This window comes from Sinocyclocheilus anshuiensis, unplaced genomic scaffold, assembly GCF_001515605.1.
Source record: "Sinocyclocheilus anshuiensis isolate Anshui unplaced genomic scaffold, SAMN03320099.WGS_v1.1 scaffold455, whole genome shotgun sequence".
NCBI classification, from domain to species: domain Eukaryota; kingdom Metazoa; phylum Chordata; class Actinopteri; order Cypriniformes; family Cyprinidae; genus Sinocyclocheilus; species Sinocyclocheilus anshuiensis.
Genome location: NW_015552560.1, coordinates 267,220 through 288,407, shown reverse-complemented (window position 1 = coordinate 288,407; position 21,188 = coordinate 267,220). Strand labels below are relative to the sequence as shown.

Sequence of the window (21,188 nt, the reverse complement as noted above, 5' to 3'; positions counted from 1 at the left end):
GAGGGGGGGGGGGGGGGGGATCAGAAAGGATTAATCATGTAAAATCAGAAGACCATCTTAAACCAAGATTTTGGTTTGTAAGGTGCCTTGAAAGTTGTTTGGCAACTATGTATCCAAACTAATTTCCAAAGGGGAAACTATGGGGAAGACCCCAATTTTCTAAGACCATTTACCAACCATGCCCACACTATACACTTGCCCTTTGCTGAACTTGTGAATTGAGAAAAAGCTGTTTCCATTTTTAGGAAATGACATTTGGTTCCATTAATAGAATTGAATAATGGGTCTGCAAGAATATGCCAGTGTACACATCATCCATTTAGGACAGCCTATTCTGGACATTGCTTCTCTCAGTGTAATCAATCTGACATTGTTGTAACGCTTTCGGTTTTTAGATAATGTGATTCCACAGGGTGTCCAACTGTTCATTGTATCGCACGCCTGTGTGACTGACTAGCCATGGGTTGACAATCTATCACATTGTAGAGGCACCTTTTGCTTCATCTATTCTTTTTCTAACCGCTTTCACAGTGTTTTTCAAGTCAGTTTTTGTTTCTGTAATTGATTACATTTGGACCTTCTATACCTAACTCGCCCACTCTGCTTACCAGCGACACTGGTTTTGGTAAAAAGTGTGGAGTAAATGTGTTCAAATAAATTTAATTCCTTAGTGGGCTTAATGAGTCATGCCACTTTATGCTGCCATCTTGCTTGACAGAACCATGTGACTCATATTAGAGTTATTGTAATAGTAGAGTGTTTGGAACTAGTGTTGGGTCCAAGTCCTTAACCAATTGAGTTTGAGTGGGGAACATTTATTCATGTCTTGTTATCGAATTTTTTAGACATACTCATTTTATCTTTCATGTTACACATGACGTGGATTCCAAAATGTCTGGATTGAGTCCAAAATGTCTGAGTCTGTGTCGAGTCCCCCCGAGTTCGTCTGACTTTGAGTTTGTTAATAATTGCAGCCTGAGCCCATGTACCTTAACTCTATTTAATAAATAAAATCTAATAAATAAATAAATCTAACTTGGCATTTGTTAAAGTGCAAATGAGACAAACAGGATTTGTTTTCTCTCAAGCCTTCCCAAAATTAAATCTTAACAAGAGACAGATTCATGCTCCAAGACAAATGTGAAAGGTAGAATTTACATTTTCACTAGGGGTATACACAGGAAATAGAGAGAAATTAATGACTCTGTCAGGACAGCTTTTGTTATTTCATTAAATAATTATTAAACCCCACACCATGAGAGTGTGATTTTGCTTTTAAACCATAGCAGAAAATGCCATTTTAAACAAATGCTTTCCAGTGAATGAAATCATATGTTTGTCTGCAATTTAAGTTTACAATAATACTTTAGTACTTTAAATAAAATCCATGTTGACACCAGTTTGCATGAAATTTAAAGAAAAGGCTTCAGCAGGGCACTGTCACGGAATGCCAGGAGAGACAAGGTAAGTTCCAAGTGCAGTTTATTGAAAGTAACAAATAATCAAAAACAGAAATGAAAATGTGGCAAAAGGTAATCCAACACAAGGAACAGATACACGGTGAACTATGAACAGCATCGAAGAACAGACAAGGGAATGACAAATACAATATAGCCGCAATGACAGACAGAGTGAGCATGGTATATATAGATGGGATAATGAGTGAATGACTAGCAGGTGAAAGTGATCGGAACTGATAAACAGGTGCTGATGATCAGACAGAATGACAAGCAAGGAACTATGGGAATTGGAGTTGAACACATAAAACAAAGAAACAGGACCTGTTGGGGAACAGAGTGTGGTAAAGTCCTTGTTGGTGCTTGTTGAGAGGCTGTTCGGGTTGGACATATTGTACAATATTTTTTCCATCACAGCAATAATCATCAGTGAACTAGGAGATTAAGAGGGTTATCAGTGAGGATCTCAGTAAAACCTACACAACAGAGCAGGACACCAGGCTTCTTTACTACTGTTCGCTGCTGTTCTTGAACTGAATTTTTAACGACTCTTTTTTTCTTCACATCACAAGAGGCATTTCAGATTTTACTTTATTAATGTTAAGAAAGTGTTTCATTGATACATATTCATCTCTGGCACACCGTCATTAAAATATAATGACATAATGCAAGGCTTTTGAGTATAATTTTTAGACCAGTGCTGTGATTGAAAGAATAGTTCACCCCATTATTTACCAATTTCCAGAAATTCTGTTGAATATCTCGGCTCTCATTTCAGTATAATGAAAGTAGATGAAGACTGCGGCTGTCAAGTTCTAAAATGACAAAACGCACCATTAGTATTGTGTGTTACAGTGATCAATAGCTACTGTATATGTCATCTTAAGGCATAAGGTAGCTTTGTGTGATGAACAGCCCTACATTTAAGCCAATATTCACAACAAATCTTGAAATGAGACCTACCTCTTAATAGCTCTCATGAGAAAATTTGGTCACAGTGCTGAGCGTTCACTGGAAGACAAGATTGTCAGGGAATAACACAATTTTATTGTTACTCACTCAAAGCTATTGTCTAACTTTAGAAGACTTAGAATACAGCATGAAAATCATATTATTGGCTACTTTTATGGTGCTTTTCTATTCTTTCTAAATCAAGAAGGCCTCAGTCTCCATTAATTCTCCATTCTGAAAAAAAAAAGTGGCATACAAAATGACACTAATCTAGTAAATGACAGAATTAATATTTTTGGGTGAACTAATCTTTTAAAACATGGCCCTTCTGCTCAAGGAGGGGTTTGACCAAAAAAATCTGCTCACGATGCTAAAGATCCAGATCCTCATCTGGCAAGTCAATGTGATGACATTTCTTTTGCTCTCCAAACTGGTCATTATGCATTCCTGGAACTAGTGTTTTTTTCTAAGAGAATGTGCCTTTAGCTCATTCATGCTGAATAAAAGGGCCACTTTGTTAAAAAAAAACACAATAAGGAATACATTTTCATTTTTCATTTATAAGAATCAATAAGAAAAAAAAATGTATATGTATTGAAAATTGTTTTTTGACGAGGTCTTGCTTCCTGACTTGGAATAAAATCGAATTGAGGTGTCTAAACCTTCACTGATTATAGAGAATATTTCAGTTATAGAGAGGCTCAACCACCTGCAGATTAGGGGATGCTGTGGTTTTGAGGAATGTTTATTTACAGTTCATGTCCACTGGCATGGAGTGGAGGTGAGCGGCAGGATTGCATGGGGGATTGTAGGATTGACAGAAGAGCACAGCAAGCAGTGAGAGTGTCACAATTCAGAAGTGCCAGTCAGTCAGTAAGGTGAAGGCAGTGACTTCTCAAAAAATCTCACTTTGACATTTTAACATTTCAGAATGTTTTCCACACCAGTAGACATATATTGTTATAAATACATGGCTACCTTGTCTTTTTTTAAAACATGATGTATTAGATTTGATTAGATAGATTTGAAATACTGTAATAGGGCTGACTGTCTTGGTAATCAGCGTATGTCTTGTTTTCTAGCTGTGCACAATAATCAGTTAACAGCAGATAATTTGATCTAAACAGATTTCTCATGATTTTGATTCTTGAATGTGGCTGAAGATAAAATGCTTGACGAAGACCTTAGGGTCGAAACGTTGTGATTTTAATAAACTTTGTTTTTGAGAGCAGTAGTGGCAGTGTGCCGATTTTTGTTTATTGACAGTAAAGATAAAATGTTTTAATGATGTATGCTTGTATTGTAATGAAGGATTTGTTTCTTGCAAGCATGCAGCTTTTCACCTTACAAGACATGAACTGATCGATTAGTCATGGCGATTACTTATGGATTATTGTAATGTTTTTATCAGCTGTTTGGACACTCACGGCACCCATTCACTGCAGAGGATCCACTGGTGAGCAAGTGATGTAATGCTAAATTTCTCCAAATCCATTACTTATCACAGCACCATTAATAAAATGTATTTGTGGAAAAATGTAAATAAAAATGTTGAGGTTTCTCTTTTGAATTTAAAGAGTGTTTGCCGAGTTCTGATAAGTTCTGATAACGATAACATTCTGAAAAAAAAGGAGAGAATTAAGACATATTAAAAGATTTATACAGTTGCTCTTGTTGCAAAGGTTGTTCTAAAATTTTACTTCTTTTGACCAAATTTTAAAGGGGTCATATGACGTTGCTAAAAATAACATTATTTTGTGTATTTGGTGTAATGCAATGTGTTTATGCAGTTTAAGGTTCAAAAAACACATTATTTTCCACATAATGTACATTATTGTTTCTCCTCTATGCCCCGCCTTTCTGAAACGCGTCGATTTCTACAAAGCTCATCGGTCTGAAAAGCGAGGTGTGCTCTGATTGGCCAGCTATCCAGTGCATTGTGATTGGCCGAATACCTCAAGCGTGTGACTGAAATGTTACGCCCCTTACCATACTGTGATGCCGTGTCCCGGCGCGACGAGACAAAACCAGTAAAACCCATTATAAGCGAGGCATTTGTTGCATCCTGTGGGGACATAATTACTGATTATAATGACTTATACTGTCTACACTGCTTAAAACTCACGTTTGAATCGTCAGTGGCAAATTCTTTAAATATGAAAACGTACTTACAGGCTGTGAATCAGAAGCGCCACTGTCCTTGCAAAGTTGGAATTGCCCCACTTTGTAGAAACAGACACCGGCATTGTAGGCTACTCTCCCAGGAAGCAGTCCTCGTCCTCCATAAAATGCGCTGCACACATCTGAATATTTGGGTTAAACTGTTCCGGAACAGTGTTGTAAATACAACTTAACCACTGATTTCTAGTTGTGTCCTCTTTTGGAAGGCCAAACAAAGTAGTTTCGCTTTCATAATGAAACACACAGCGTCTCCACAACATGGTGGCGGCGGCAGCAACAATACTACAGCGAGAATAAAAATTACACCTTTCTTTGCGTGAACATTTGGGCGGCGTTAATCTTCCCACACAGTGACGTAGACGTGGGGGCATGCTAGAATGAGCCGTTTTAGGTAGGTAATTTAGGTATTAACTTTTATAAAGAATATCTCTTTGGATTTGAGACTTTAGTCTTTGCAACTTTACAGATCTTCTTTATGCACCAAGAGCTTGTAACACTCCAAAAAACACTTAAAATTTAAATCACATCATATGACCCCTTTAAGGCAGCATTGGTTAGGCATAAAGTGCCTATTTATTGGGCGTAAAGTTGCTCATAAAGTTGGACATATAGTGTGTTCCAAATTGGCTCTTGTGATGGGAAGAAAGTGGTGACTAAGAGATCTATTTTCGCTTGCCGCGATAGATGGTGCTGACGGTGATACTGTTGTTAAGCCGCAACACCGGTTACGTCACTTGCCCACCGCGGCACCGACACCTACCGTCGTTTTGATTCGTTTTGATTTTTTATAGTAGGGCTAATAAAAATCATTTAGTTCAGTAAAAGAACAGACACTACAATTAAAAACTGAACGCGGCTGCTCAATGCAGCGTGCCGAACGACAGTCGTTATGTAAGTTATGTTATTTTATATTAGGCATAGCCTGCCCTATAGCATGGTGTAGCCTATTTTTATTCGTTTTGTTAATAAAAGTTCTGTTTTATATATACTGTAGGCTAAAGTGAGTTTGACATTGTATTTTGTTGTTGCATTCAAGCCGAATTGCCGCTAATTCGAAAATGAAAGTGTAAGTAAAATGCGCACAACGCTTTTAAGCTATTTAAAAGCGAAGGAAAACGAGCAAAAGAGGGAAAATTCAAACGAACTAAAAATTAACAATTGCTTTACTCCGAATTGCCGCTATTTGAAAGTGAAAGTAAAATGTGCACGCCGCTTTTACAAGCTATTTAAAAGCGAAGGAAAGCGAGGAAAAGAGGGAACGCCCCTGCCCCCACGTTGATACCGGTATTATCCGTGTTGTCACACGTCGATTAGCTGGTGGGAAAATTTCCTCACCATCACAACCCTATTCTCGACATAATAAAAATGCAAACAGACAGACAGACACACAGAGATTCCTTCCTTTATTAGAGAGAAGAATATGTTCAGCCCCCTCCCTCTGAACCTTCGAATATTCGGTGTTGATTACTACCGAAGCTTCGAAGCTCAAAAAAAAGGTATTCGGACCAGCCCTACCGTGTAAACTACAAAACAACACGAATTTGTGAAAACAGTGATGTCATTCATATCTGTTCAGTCTATAGGTATGTGCACAGGCGTGTAGTGTTTCTTTACAAAGTGACATCACAAACTATTGGCCTGGCATGCATAATACAGTGTTTTAGTCATTTTTGCAGATCCGTGTAAATGGGGATCATTTTGACTGCAGTGTTGTCTGTACTTGAAACGTTTCAAAATGCAAACCTTTCAGTTTTTAGTACACTGTTGTCATATAAATGTACCCCATAAAACCAGAATGCTTAATAGCTCTCACCCAAGGTCACACAGGATTTTCTTTTTCAGGATTAGGGTCCATTATCTATTGTAGATATAATAGACAGGCAAAGGGAGGTTTAAGGGTATTCTGTGGTTTATTTGCATTACATCCTGATTTTAAATGTACATTCCAGGAGGTCTATAATACCTGGAGAAAGCTATCTGCTAGCATCCCCATTCAATACCAAATTCTCAACTGGGATCCCCTTGAGGTGTGCAGGTTGATATCTGTCACAGATTGGCCAGGCTCTCTCACCTCCACTACTCAGCGCTCCCAACGTCACCCGAATATTAACTACCTGTACTACTCATTAATCATCGATGTCATCAGCAAACTATTTAAGCACACACCTCAGCCTCAGGCAGCGTCTAGCCTTAAACTAGGAAAGACCCACTTACCTGGTCTCTGTGCTTTCCTTTTCTGTTTAGACATAGTTTTTCCTATGTCTGTTCATGAAGTTATTTCCAGTAATGACTTACCTGTGGATTCCATTGTTGAGGTGTGTGCTTCTCCGTGTCCATCTGTAAGAGAAGGACTGTTCTATGTTTCATCTATTCACTGCTCATTCTGGTTATACTCGCATTACTCACCTGTGTTCTCCCGATCTCGCCCTGTGTCCAAATAAAGTTGTTTTTGGTTCATATTCCCTCTGTTCAGTGTATATATCCTGATAATATCTGCCATCTTTGCTTATGGGCACTAAGTCTTGTAACTAATCAAAAAAAAAAAAAAAAAAGATTAAAAGAAAGATGACTTTTAGCCTGCAGGTTGTGTAGTTGCCATGCTATTATTTATTTAAAAAAAAGTTAAATAAATAAATACATAAGAACTGTCAATTTTGATTCAATGGTGACTTTAAGCCATTTGATAGCCATTTTTTATTTAAAAAAGCAACCATTAGATTCCAAAGTAATTACATTCCAAACTAATTACACCTCACGAGGAATAACAGTCAATTTTATAATGGCTGTTTTTCTGAAATGAGACATGATGATGTATGCGGCCAACAAATGTGACCTCAGGAGGGCACAGACATTGAAATGAGACACAACTTTTGTATTCAGATCACTCATACATGATTCAGATCATCAGCTCATTAGGAGAGAGCTCCGTGAACTGAACTGCGCGCTTCAGATAATACATATAAAATGTGTTCCCTGGAACCATGATTGAAAACCACCTACCAAAGAAGTTCCAGTATGCAAATATGTTTATGTAAATTTATAAAACTACTTGTACCTTCACTGCAGTACTCCTTGTAGGCTACTTATACTAAAACTGCTTATGTAAGGGAAAGTTCACCCAAAAATGGAAATTGTGTCATCATTGTGTCATTTTCAAGTTGCAAACCTATGAGATTCTTTCTTCTGTTGAGCACAAAAGAAGATATTTTGCAGAATGTTGGTAACCAAACAGTTAAATGCGTAATTTTCTTTCAGGTATACCTTTTTTATTATATAGATGTAATATTTTCTTCATTCTATTTATTTTTATTTATTTATTTTCATTTGCACTTTGTTCTGCACTATGTTCCACCACTTTAAGACAAATGGATTTGTTGTGTTTTCATATTCAAGAGATTATAAATTAGATGCAACTTTTTTTGGGTTTGCATCGAATGTTCTTCGACTTTTATGCATGATAAATTTGTTTATGAATAAAGATTTATCTGTTGAAAGCAGTTATTTTGAGTTAGATGCCAAAAGCTCTCCACCTATTCAAATTTGACATTGAAGTAGTGCATACAACATATTTGCCCACCGGCAACTATAGTTGCCGCACATTCAAATACTATTTTCAAGAAAAGAAAAAAAAAGACCTGGGGAAAATAAATGCAGAACATGTTCACATAGGACACTATTAACGTGACTATATGCATGAAACCATTCAGAAAAATTTGGGCACAAATAGGTTAAAATACTGTATACTTTTATATTGCAATAATTTCACATTCAATCTTCAAATTAATGTAGAAACAACATAAACACAGTATATTTTTAAATATTTGTTTAGTGGCATCTTTTTCATGTATGAAGGTGAGTATCACTGATACCAATGCTACTGATGTCTGTTGGAAATAGTTTTTTTTATCCTAATATTTAATCACTGAGTATAGCCATTCAATATTACAGTTGCTATAATCGATAGCTCCACCCCTGTGTTAATTGCGTTAATTTGATTGTGATGGATCGTTTCCCGTTTCCGAGACACGAACACAGGATTACTCCATCAACAGAACCTTACAGATGACATTACAAGATTACAAGAAACTGTGAAGGGTAAGTTGTGAAAAATACAGTTATTTTATGAGAGAGTTATTTTTATTTTATGAGAGACACGAAATTTTGTTGTATGCTACATGAAATGACAATAAAGGTATTCAATTCAATTCAATTCAATCAAAATATTCATCTATTTCAAAACAAGCGTGTTTTCAAAAAGTAAAGAAATGCTTATATTACTTCAGTGGCCAACTGAGCAAACCAACCCCGTGACGTCACATGCTACGGTATTGCAAGATGGCGGCGTCCTTGCTCCAAAAGCTATAATAAAACATAATTTTTCGTTAAAATTATTAGATTAATCGTGTTCCGATCACAACAAATTCATGCAGAAATGTGCACACTGTTGCTAGGAGACGCATGACAAAAGAAAACAATGTGCGTTCTAAAATCAGCGCAAAATATCGAACATGTTTAATATCCTCCATCTGGATTAAATTATAGACTGAAGCTAAAAAATATGTTTCTGTGACCATCATACACTACGCGATTTCCTATGGAATCTGTCTACTCAAATCTGCAGACTGGCTCTGACTTTCGGCACTTTCTGGGTGGTAAAACAATATCATATTGAGTCACGATAAAATTTATGTCAATAATGATGATAAGATCTGGTAGGGCTGCACGATTATGACAAAAATCATAATTGTCGATTATTCCCTTAAAATTGTAATTGCAATTACTAATTACGATTATCACAATTTACATTGGATGATGTTTATAACATTGTTTTATGCAACTGCATGCCGTAATTTTATATGAAAATAAACAAGCTGAAAACACTCTAACTGAAAAACCTTTAGTGTTTTTCTATAGTATTAAGCCTCAAATCTCAACTATACATCGGATTGGTTTCTTCTTTAAATTATAAATAATGTTATACTAAACCTAAAATTGAAATAATGGGAAAAACCCTTAAGATAACATGTAGAAAGAAAAAAACGCATATTAAGCACGCAGAATAACATAAGTGGACTTTGAACGATTAATAGGCTAACTCTGCTTGTTCTGCGTGTCTCTTGTAACGGGGTGAAGAATCACACGACAAGTAATCTCAATCAATACCCCGGAGGGTGGATTTATTGGGGTGATGTGTGATAGGGAGAAAGGTCCAGGTAGGTGCTCCGGTGCCGTGAGTGCTCTCTTCCGTCTTCCCAGTGCAGAGGGTCCGTGCAGTGCTTCTGTGGGGCTGGTCGGTCACACGCTGCTTTCTGTGGGAAAAATGAGAGGGCGAGTTAGTGCTCAGGCTCATGGAGGAATCTCCTAGATGGCCGGGCTTGCGTGGCTTATGTAGCCGCCGCCTGATGAGGTACAGCTGTGACCGATCAGCCTGTGATGATGATGGCCAGGTGCTCCTCGCTTGTTTCCAGGTGAATGATGAAGCTTCGGGACGCTCGTCACACTCTGTATGAATGAACTCAAACACATGCGAAGCTCATGGTGTTTTTAGCATCTGCAAATCAAATACACACTGAAACTGAAAGTAAAACTTAAAGACCTTCACTCCAGCTCGTCAAATTAAAAGTCCAGTCTAACCTGAAGAAATTATGACAGAAATATTACTCTTTTATACTAAAATGTAATTCTCAAGTAATAATAATATTTTTAAGGAATATCATACAACTAAGGTATTTTTTCATTAATGTATACAGTTATACAGTGCTGTTGTGCAGCATCTTATTTGACAGACATAAATAAATGCAATGTTTTCTTGTAAATTCATAATGTTTTCATTACATTTTAAAAGATTGATTAAATTGTAAAAGTTTCACTAATTCATTTAATTAGACACCATTTTATGATAAATTTGTATTGAATCATAAAACACTGAATCCATGGAAAAATAAATAAATAAAAGGGAAAACAGAATTTAGGGGAAAAATAGATTTCATGGGTCCCTAAATAAAAAACTAGCTCTGTGGAGTTTAATTGTGATCAAACAAATTATCTTTACATTCATTCTCAATGCCTAACAAACATGTGGAGAGCATTTCCTTCCACATGAATGGTAAATGAATATTGTGGAAAAATATCAATATTAAATTATTGTAATGGGTTGGTACAGTATAAATGCACGACAAAGGAGAATAATCCACAAGGAGAAATTTTAATCAACTTAACAAAGAATCCAGGAGCAGAGAGCAGCGCAGCAAACAATAACCAGCAAAGGACAGAACAGAGCAGGGGCCCATTCTTCGTACCTCGCTTAAAGGCATAATATGTAATTTTTTGTCACTAGAGGGCGCGTATTCAAAACAAACAAAGAAACAAAGGCGTCGTTAGATGACGCCGTGACAGAGTGTGAAATCATGGGAGTTGTCATCTTCATCCCCACAGCCGAAGCAATCCGATGGGACTCGGGCAGAAATCATGTTCATGGATGAGCTAATGTATTAAAGATTTATTAACGTCGTATTGTCAGGACCCCGGGCTGATTGGCCTGGCTTTGTCTGGTCTTTTTGTGCTTATAGTTGTCATGTGCATATATCACTCTGCCAGGGAGACTGTTCTGTTTCAGACTATTCTATTCAGTTTCGAACACTGGCAGCCTCATGTGGTTGGAATGCAGTGGCACAATGGGACCAGTTTCTGCATGGACTCACTGATGGAACCACGGCTGAATCCCCCACCTTGCTATGATGGAAATCCTTCTGTCTGTCGAGCCTTCTTGACTCAATGTGCTGTAGTGTTTGCTCTCCAACTGGCCACATTTTTCTCTGAAGAGTCCAAGGTAGCCCATGTGACTGGGATCGCTCCTCTCACTCATGCCCTGTCTTGGTGGACTCTGGGGCTGAGGGCAACTTCATGGACTCCTCTCTGGCTGCTAAGTGGGGGATCCCTACCATTCGTCTCCAGATTACCTTGACAGCTCATGCACTTAATGGTTCTCATCTTGCCCTTATATCTCAGTCTACTGTCCCCGTAAGTCTTACTATTTCTGGCAACCACCGTGAGGAAGTTGTGTTTTACCTGCTGGAGTCCCCCGGCACTTCTATTGTGCTGGGGCACCCTTGGCTGGTGAAGCACAACCCCCACATTGAGTGGGCTGAAAATGTTGCTCTCTCCTGGAGCCATTTTTGTCTTAAGCATTGTTTGGGTGCTGCCTTGTCTCCTGGCTCTGTGTTTTCTGTTTCTCAGGCAGAGAAAGCTGATTTGTCTGGGGTCCCGGTGGTCTACCATAATCTTCGGCAGGTCTTCAGTAGGTCCCGGGCTGTGTCTCTCCCTCCTCACCGACCCTATGATTGTGCCATCAATCTTCTCCCTGGCACTTCTCCTCCTCGGGGGAGGCTGTACTCCCTCTTGGGTCCAGATCGTAGGGCCATGGATAAGTACTGTACATCAGTGATTCTCTGGCAGCCAGCCTCATCTGCCCCTCTTCTTCTCCAGCGGGCGCGGGGTTCTTCTTTGTGGAGAAGAAGCATGGATACCTGCGTCCTTGTATTGATTATCTGGGGCTGAATGACATAACTGTTAAAAACAGTTACCCCCTACCTTTAATGTCTTCAGCTTTTGAGTTATTGCAGGGAGCTGGTCAACGATGTGCTGAGAGACATGGTAAACAAGTTTGTCTTTGTGTACCTGGATGATATCCTGATCTTCTCTCGTTCTATCCAGGTACACATCCAGCACGTCAGACAGGTGTTGCAACGGCTGCTGGAGAATCAGCTGTATGTCAAGGCGGAGAAGTGCTCGTCCCATGCAAGTTCTGTTCCGTTCCTGGGGTTCATCATTTCGGCAAAAGGGATCCGTGTAGACCCAGCCAAGGTAAGGGCCGTCTCTGACTGGCCAATTCCTGATTCACGCAAGGCGTTGCAGCGATTTTTAGGTTTTGCAAACTTTTATCGCAGATTTGTGCTTAATTCTAGCCAGATCGCTGCACTCTTGACGGCTCTCACCTCCACCAGGACTCCATTTCTGTGGTCTCCTCAGGCTCAGGCTGCTTTAGTGAGGCTTAGGGGCGGTCCTTTCCCAGCGGTCCTCGGGAGATGGCAAAGTTCATCCTTGTGCCTATTACTCCCATCGCCTGTCCCCAGCTGAACGGAACTATGACGTAGGTAACAGGGAGCTGCTGGCGGCTAAGATGGCTTTGGACGAGTGGCGCCACTGGCTGCAGAACCTTTCTTGGTCTGGACGGATCATAAAAATCTTGAATATGTCCATTCAGCCAAGAGATTAAATTCTCGTCAGGCTCGCTGTGCGTTATTCTTTGGGCGCTTCAATTTTAACTTGTCTTATCGTCCTGGCTCTAAAAATGTCAAGCCAGATGCTCTATCCCGCCAGTTTGCTTGCCCGGGTGACGGTCTCACCCCTGAATATATTATTCCTTCAGAACGGGTGGTGGTGGCTGTCATTTGGGACATTGAGGCGCAAGTTAAACAGGTTCTTCGAGGAATTGAGGTGCCTAAAGAATGCCCCAGTAACCTTTTATTTGTACCAAAGGTATTTCGTTCTTCTGTCCTTCAGTGGGGCCACTCGTCAAAGCTTGCTTGCCATCCGGGAGTGAGGAGGACGCTGGCATCCATCCATCAGCGGTTTTGGTGGCCTTCTATGGCTGGGGATGTCCATCAGTTTGTCATTGCCTGCTCGGTCTGTGCCCAAAATAAATCTTCCAATAAGCCTCCCGTTGGTCTGCTCCAACCCCTCCCCATTCCCTCCCTTTCATATTGCCTTGGATTTTGTAACAGGCCTTCCCCTATCCAATGTCAATTCAGTCATCCTCACTGTGGTGGATCGCTTTTCCAAAGCGATCCACTTCATTCCTCTCCCTAAGCGCCCTTCTTCTAAGGAGACCGGTCTGGCAGTGGTAGACCATGTCTTCCGGGTCCATGGGCTTCCGGTGGATGTGGTCTCTGATAGGGGGCCCCAGTTTGTTTCCAATTTTTGGAGGGAGTTCTGCCGGCAGATTGGTGCCTCCACCAGTCTGTCGTCAGGCTTCCATCCTCAGACCAACGGGCAGTCCGAGCGGGCAAACCAGGACTTGGAGCAGATGCTCCGCTGTCTGGCCTCCCATAACCCCTCCTCCTGGAGCCAGCAGCTTATGTGGGCTGAATATGCCCACAATTCCCTGCCTACCTCGTCTACTGGACTCTCCCCTTTTCAATGTTGCCTGGGTTATCAGCCTCCTCTTTTTTCTTCACAGGAGCCTGAGGCTGCAGTTCCCTCTGCCCAAGCATTAATCCGGCGGTGCCGTCGTACGTGGCAGAGGGCTAGGGAAGCCCTACTCCGGATGGAGAGACATGTTAAAATCTCTGCTAACCGTCGTCGGACTCCGGCCCCCAGGTATGTTTGTGGGCAGAGGGTATGGCTGTCTACAAGAGACCTGCCTCTTAAGGTCTATTGGGGTTTATTGGGCCATACCCTATTAAGGTTCTGAGTCCGGCGGCGGTGCGTCTCAGGCTCCCACATTCCCTTCGTTGTGTTCATCCGGTTTTTCATGTGTCTCGGATCAAACCTGTTTTTCATAGCCCTCTTAACCTTACCGTTCCTTCTGTTTTCCCCCCTCCCTCCCCGTCTAATTGATGGGTCCCCTGTTTGTACGGTTAAGAGGCTGTTAGACTCCAGGCGCAGAGGGCGTGGGTTCCAGTACCTCGTGGATTGGGAGGGGTACGGTGCGGAGGAGAGATTCTGGATCCCAGCCCGGGATATCTTGGACCGGTCATTGATTGAGGAGTTTCACCGCCGGCAGTTGGCTGCTCCTTTGGGATCACCCAGGGGCGATCCTGGAGGGGAGGGTACTGTCAGGACCCCGGGCTGATCGGCCTGGCTTTGTCTGTCTGTTTGTGTTTATGGTTGTCATGTGCATCTAGCACATGGCTTCTGTTTTGTTTGTTATGTGTTCCTTAATTTGTCATGTATTGGCCCCGCCCCCTCGTTTCATTTTATTAGTCAATTTGCCTCACCTGCCACTGCTCGTTATCCTGCTCATTGATTGCCCTACTTATTCCTCTTGTGTGTATGTTGTACTTTGCCAGATTGTTGTTTGCTCTTGAGCTCTCAGCATTAAGTTGTTTTACTCTTGTCATTTTGTCTAGTTTTGTTTTTTCCTGTTGGCTCAAGGATTCTCTACCTGTCCTCTTGTGTGTGTGTTGTACTTTGCCAGATTGTTGTTTGCTCTTGAGCTCTCAGCAGCTTCATCTGTCTATGTGCTCCTGGCCTGCCTGGGATACTGAGGCCTGGTTCTGTTGGCTTTGATATCTGGATCTCCCTCCTACCTGACTCTGGCCCTTCAAGCTTATACACCTGCTTGTTCCTGGAGATTTCATTTGGTTACCTCTGCCTGTCCTTACTTCAGCAGCAGCCTGCACCTATGTGGTTTTGCCTCCTAGACTCTCTTGCCATTCTGTGACTGTTGCCAGGCAAAGGATTAATTTTTTGACCAGTTTGCTTTTTTCCAAATAAATCCTTTTCAGTAGATCCACTCTCCGCCACAGGTCGGTCTGTAATTTGGAGAGGGCCCAAGTGGTCAACAATCCATCAATAGCATGCTTAGATGACCAGTTCCCATAATCATCTGAGATGATTTGAAAGATGCCAGATCTTCTAATCGTGATAACTGATCTCTGGCTAATTTGGTTCTTCAAACTAATTTGCGGATCTGATTAAAATATCTGGATTAAGTTGTCTAAGATTACTGCGTGTTCTTATGTTCCACCTAAAGGGCAGGTGTATCGATACTTGAAACCACGATCAGCAATGCAGCGATTGGCTGGCGGCAAGTCAGCAATGTAATGACATCATATATTTAAAAAAGACACCTGCAGAAACTTGACAAATTTCTGGACCTTTATAAGGAAACAGCAAAGTGAACAAAACTACATAAATGTTATAATAGATAAATGAAAAGTGCACTACTTTTATTTTTTTTTTTTTTTACATGATTCCCAATTATTTATATTCACGATTTCTAGTATTTGTACAGGCTTTACATTTTTATTTCAATGTTGTAATTAGCAATTCATGTAATTTTATCTTCGAAGCAGATTTGTTATGTGACAGCATTAATTCAAGTTTCTTAAGGGCTAATGGATAGAGAGTCGGACTTGTAGTAACCTGAAGGTCGTGGGTGTGTGTGTGTGTGTGTGTGTGTGTGTATGTGCATTTGGATGGGTTAAATGCAGAGTACAAATTCCGAGTATGGGTCACCATACTTGGCCACATGTCACTTCACTTTCAAGTTATCTGCATCTCCTGTGTTCTATCAAGCCGCTCCCATAATAGCTGTCACCATTCAAATTAATGCACAACTCAGATTAACTATATAGCATGTGTGCAAGACTCTAATACAATTATAAAGTAATTATTTTATCACGAATAAATCTTTTAATTACTGTGTCTATAGTATTATAGAATACACAACATTATAATATTATTTTCAAATTAATTTTTTAATTATTATTATTTTAAATTATTGTCCCTGGATTAGTAGGGTGCTCTTGTAATAAAGTAGCAGTGGCTGGGATAGATTTTAAATATCAATTCCACTTAAAAAGATGCAATCTAATCCTGTTTACATGAAATAAGCCTGCTCCCGAGCAGGTTTAAATGTACGGACCTGTTGTTATGACAGCAAGTCCAGGATGAGCTTTGAAGAACCAAATAATCTAAGATCATGCCAAATCGTCAACAATCAAATCCAGCTAACTGAGTTAGCGAAGTACGAGGAACGGGCCCCAGGGAGTATAAATACTAAAACAAACAAGGGACTAATGACATGATTGAATGAACACAGGTGAACAGAATGACATAATCAGGACAACAAAGGAAATCTAGGTCAAAGGAACAAAATAAGACAGGAGACCAGGAACAGGGAAAAACACAGCTAAAAAGTCCATGACTGTAACAGTTCGCCCCTCCCAGAAGGCGCATCCTCGTGCCTAAAGAAGTCCAAATGAGGAGGAAGGATGGTGGTTCTGGAGGAGGGCAAAGAAATGGAGAGGAGCATAAACAAAAAGAGTCCAAATGAGTCCATGGGGGAGTGGAGGGTAGGAGGAGCCAAGGGGAAGCCAGGAGCAGGATGAGCCAGATGGAGATCCAGAGACCAGCCAGGATGAGACACCAGGGCGGAGTCGAGGGAGGGAGGAGCCATGGTGGAGTATTGGCAGATGACACCCTGGGGACGTGCGATAGAGATGGAGCCGCTGGAGGTGGAGACCCAGGTGGAGCCGAGCAGACGGAGAGCCAGGGTGACACCTATAAGGTCCGGAGGGCCAAGGCAGAGCTGACGGCTCATGCGGGCGAGGCGGAGACGGGTACCCAGAAGACCACGGCGGAAAATGCAGGTGGAGCCGGAAGGAAGGAGGAGCCTGATAGAGCCAGAGGGACGGAGTGATGAGGCGAAGCCGGCGGAGTGGAGTGACTGACCAAGGCAGAGCCGGAGGGACGAGGAAGCCCGGTGGAGCCAGTGGGATTACGAGCCACGGTGAAGATGAGGGAGCATGGAGCCAAGGCAGAGCCGATGGGTTGGAGGACCGAGGTGGAGTATGGGACTTGGAGGCTGGAGGTGGAGACAGGGGATCCTCACACCTAGACGGAGACTGGAAGTCCCGAGGCAGATCAGAGCGCCCAGATGGCACTCACTGAGGGTGAGCTGAGGGACTAACAGGCACCAGCGGAGACAGGGCTGAGGAACAGGCTGGCATAAGAGAAGGCAGGAGAGGGAGGGAACTTAAGAGTCATAGGGAGCTCTATAATTTCAAAAGTATTTGAGCGTATCCTTATGGATAGGCTCAAAGAATATTTGGTAACTACAGATAATCAGTTTGGCTTTAAAAGGAAGCATGGTACTGATTTCTGCATATATTCACTAAAGTGGTTAGTATGTATAATAGGCACAATTCTACTGTATTTATGTGCTTTTTAGATGTTTCTAAGGCATTTGATCGAATTAATCATACTAAGCTGTTTAGTTTAGTATGTTACAAGACAGAGGGGTTCCGTCATATTTGATTAGGATCTTACATTATTGGTATATGCATCAACCCATACAAGTCAAATGGGGTAGGAATGTATATGGATGATCTATTGACTTAAATTAATATAGAACCTTAACCTTATAGTGCTGGGCTACAACAGCTGCTTTGTGTATGTTCAAACTATGGTGTGCAGCATTCATTTTAATACTAAAAGAGTGTGGTTATGATTATTAAAACCAGAGAGGGTCGTAAGCAAAATGTCCCCCTTTTTATTTAGGGTGACCAAGTATTAAAGGTGGTAAATAAAATAAAATATCTGGGTCACATTATTAGAGATGATTTAAATATTGATGATGATATGCAGTGCCAGTGCTGTAAGTTATACGGACATGCAAATATGTTGGCTCGTAAATTCTACATGTGTACTGATCAAAATAGCTCTTTTTAGAGTCTATTGTACTTCCTTTTATACGTCACATGTATGGTGTACTTACTTATACATTAATCATAATGGCCTTAAATGATCCTACAATAAGTGATAAGATATTCCCACCTTTTCTGGAAGCACTGGCATTCAAGTGTGTATGTTTCTAAATAGTGCTTGTTACATATAAATGTTTTTTTCATATGTAATTTTCTTCTTCTTTTTAAAATATTTTCTTAATCTTCTTCTTTTCTTAGAAATAATAATAATAATTTTTGTCCATATCGCCCAGCCCTTCGCAATGTCTACCAGTAAAGAGAAAATGAAGACAGACGTGAAACAGATGTTTGTGATCCCAAAACACAAACCAGGGCACAAAATTAACAGATGCTAGTTGTGCCAAATGCAAGTAGCCTAAATGTTCTGTTTGGCCGGACCACTATGGTGAGTGATGTGGTGGCTTCTGCCGCTGCTGTGAAGAATCTTTCTCAAAGTCTTGCGATTTTGATGCCAGAAAAGATTTTATTTTCAGAGACCATAACATCTGAGAGAAATCTTTTTCTGTACCCTCTTTTATACAGTTCTTTCTCTAGGCGTGTTCAATACATTTCATTCATATTTGTTATGGGATCACGATGAAGTCTCGAGGCCTTAATTTTATGTTTTGTGAAAGTAAGGGCCCCATCACATGCTTCCCCATATGTCTGCACATTCCATTCTCATACAGATTTCTATACACGCAGGCAAATACACATGATTATAACAGTAGAATAATTTAATACATAAATGGCCATATTCACATTGATTATACTTTAATTTATTTATATTTATATTTATTATATTATATTTAACTTTAATTTATATTTTGATTAAACTCTTCTACAGTGATAATTTCATTGTCAGTTGTGCACTGTCAGTAACGTCACTTACAGAAGTGTTTGTATTGCAGCAGAGAAATGGGCGCAAAAATTTAGACTGAAATATAAGCATTTTTATGAGTAATTAAATTGAATAAATTATTTTTATAAGAAGAGTAGCTGGAATGGGACCAACCCTAATAAGGAGCAGAGCCTGCATTTACAGGAAAAACAAATGACAGTTAATGTTTTTAGAGGAGTGTGTGTTCCTACAGGTTACATGTTTTTAACATCTAGGTTGCTTTTGGGTTTTTGTATCTATAATTTTGTGATTTAAAACTGCCTTTCTGATTTACAACTTTAGACAAACAAGCTATTTGCAGTTTATTTTGTAACATTTATATACTATACACTTTTTAACACGCATAAAATATTTTATATTTTTTGGATTTATTTTCTTAAATTAAGCCACTAAAAATCTGACTTGATGGTAAATTATCTTAGAAGTAATAATCGGCATCTAATCAGCATACATAGAAGGAACGATTCTAAAAAGTGCATTTAGTACCACATTGATTTCATGGTAAGTTATAGTATTAAGATGAAATTAAAAATAAATTGTTGGATCCAGCAAGGGGTATTTGAATGATTCAGTAATTGAAATCTCACTCCAGCTGAGCAATCAAAGTTGACAACCCTGCTGAATGTTTCTGTGTGCGCACAGTGTGATCTTTGATCTCTGTTTGCCAGTGGTGTGTGTGTGTTTGTGTGTGTCAATGAAAGCAGCGCATTAATACAGAATGGTGATTAAACTATCTGTGTATTCAACGTTTTTAAAGGGGTAGTTCACCCAAAGTGGTAAAAAAATTTTTTTTTATTTTTTTGTCCAAAACCAAGCACTTGCGTCACTTCATAAAATTGAGGTTAAACCACTGGAGCCACATTGTGTACTTTAATGATGTTTTTCCTATCGTTCTGGATCTTGAATGTGGTAGTTCCGTTGCTCCCAATGGGAGTAGAAAATGCTCTCTGATTCAATCAAAAATATCTTCATTTGTGTTCTGAAGATAAACGAAGGAATTACAGGTGTTGAATGACATGAGAGAAATTAAAGATAGAATTTTAATTTTTGGGGAACTATCCCTTTAATGCACACCTGCCAGCCAATCAGAATTGAGTATTCAGACAGACCATGACATCTTGTAAAATATGAATCGATCTAAAATACTGTACTGTCATTTGGCTCACATTATTCTGCAAGCACAAGGATTGACTGTGTCTAACAAATACTTTTTCTATTATTTGCATGAATTTGTTATTTCGTTTTGAATTCAGAATCCATGCCTGTCCGGATAAGGTATTTGGCTCACCCTTAATTTATACCCTATTATACCTTAAATGTATTATTTCAATGAATGGGGAGAATAACTATATTTGATTTGATCTGAAATTGCATTTTTATTTGATTTGATGTTATACTGTAGGCTGAAATGCATTGCCTGAACAAGTGCAGACCGGAGTTATTTTCTCATTCCCATGAATCACAGCATATTTCTACTGCAGCTGAACTCCAAAAAAACCAAAAGGTACTCTCGGTTCAGTATTATGGTTTGCTCGCCAGTCCACATGTCATTTTACACCTAACGGTGTGCTCACACTGGTGTTAATTGAGCGGAGTAGGTGTTTTCAATTCATTCCTGTGGGAGCTAAGCACCATGCTCATGCAGTGCATTGTGGGATTGACAGCGGATCAGAGAGAGCATCTAAGGGCATCCAAAAGTACAGACATGCTCAACTTTATGAAAATGAGGAGCCACAAATGGCCTTCAGTTGTTACATGTTTGTTAAATATTGCAGTTTAGATGAAGTTTATTATAATTACACTGTATCTTTTCTTTGAGCATTCAGAAACAAAGCTTACGTCCTTTCAACTGTAATTGTTATGGGGCAAACAAGACGTGAGACGTACGGATCCATTTGCAAGCTTTATTAAGGGTGTGGTCAAAACAGGCGAGGGTCAGGCAATGGCAAATCTGGCAGCTATCAAGAGCTCTCAAGCTGGTTATCGTGACATAGTACCCCCCCAAGGAGCGGCTTCCAGACGCTCCAAACACTATACGATCCAGGTGGGCGGTGGAGTGGAGGCGGAACAGGGGGAGGGACGGAGGGACAGGTCCACGTGGAAGTGGTGAGACCAGGGACTGAGGCGGAGCAGGGAGTACAGGTGGAGCTGAGGACCACCACAGCAGAGCAGACGGGACCGAAGATCCCCACGGCGGAGCAGAAGACCACCAGAGCCAGACAGTAG

The 21,188-nt window shown here is 40.3% G+C and overlaps 1 protein-coding gene and 1 long non-coding RNA gene across 2 annotated transcripts in view; both read left to right on the top strand.

Annotated features, from left to right (window-relative positions):
- Positions 1 to 21,188, top strand: part of LOC107664704 (phospholipid phosphatase 4-like) — a 148,062-nt gene that overhangs the window by 6,225 nt on the left and 120,649 nt on the right. The window lies entirely within an intron of this gene.
- LOC107664705 (uncharacterized) lies at positions 787 to 5,734 on the top strand. Its single transcript, XR_001631483.1, has 3 exons — positions 787 to 798; positions 5,237 to 5,238; positions 5,626 to 5,734. It is a non-coding gene; the product is annotated as an uncharacterized LOC107664705 (long non-coding RNA).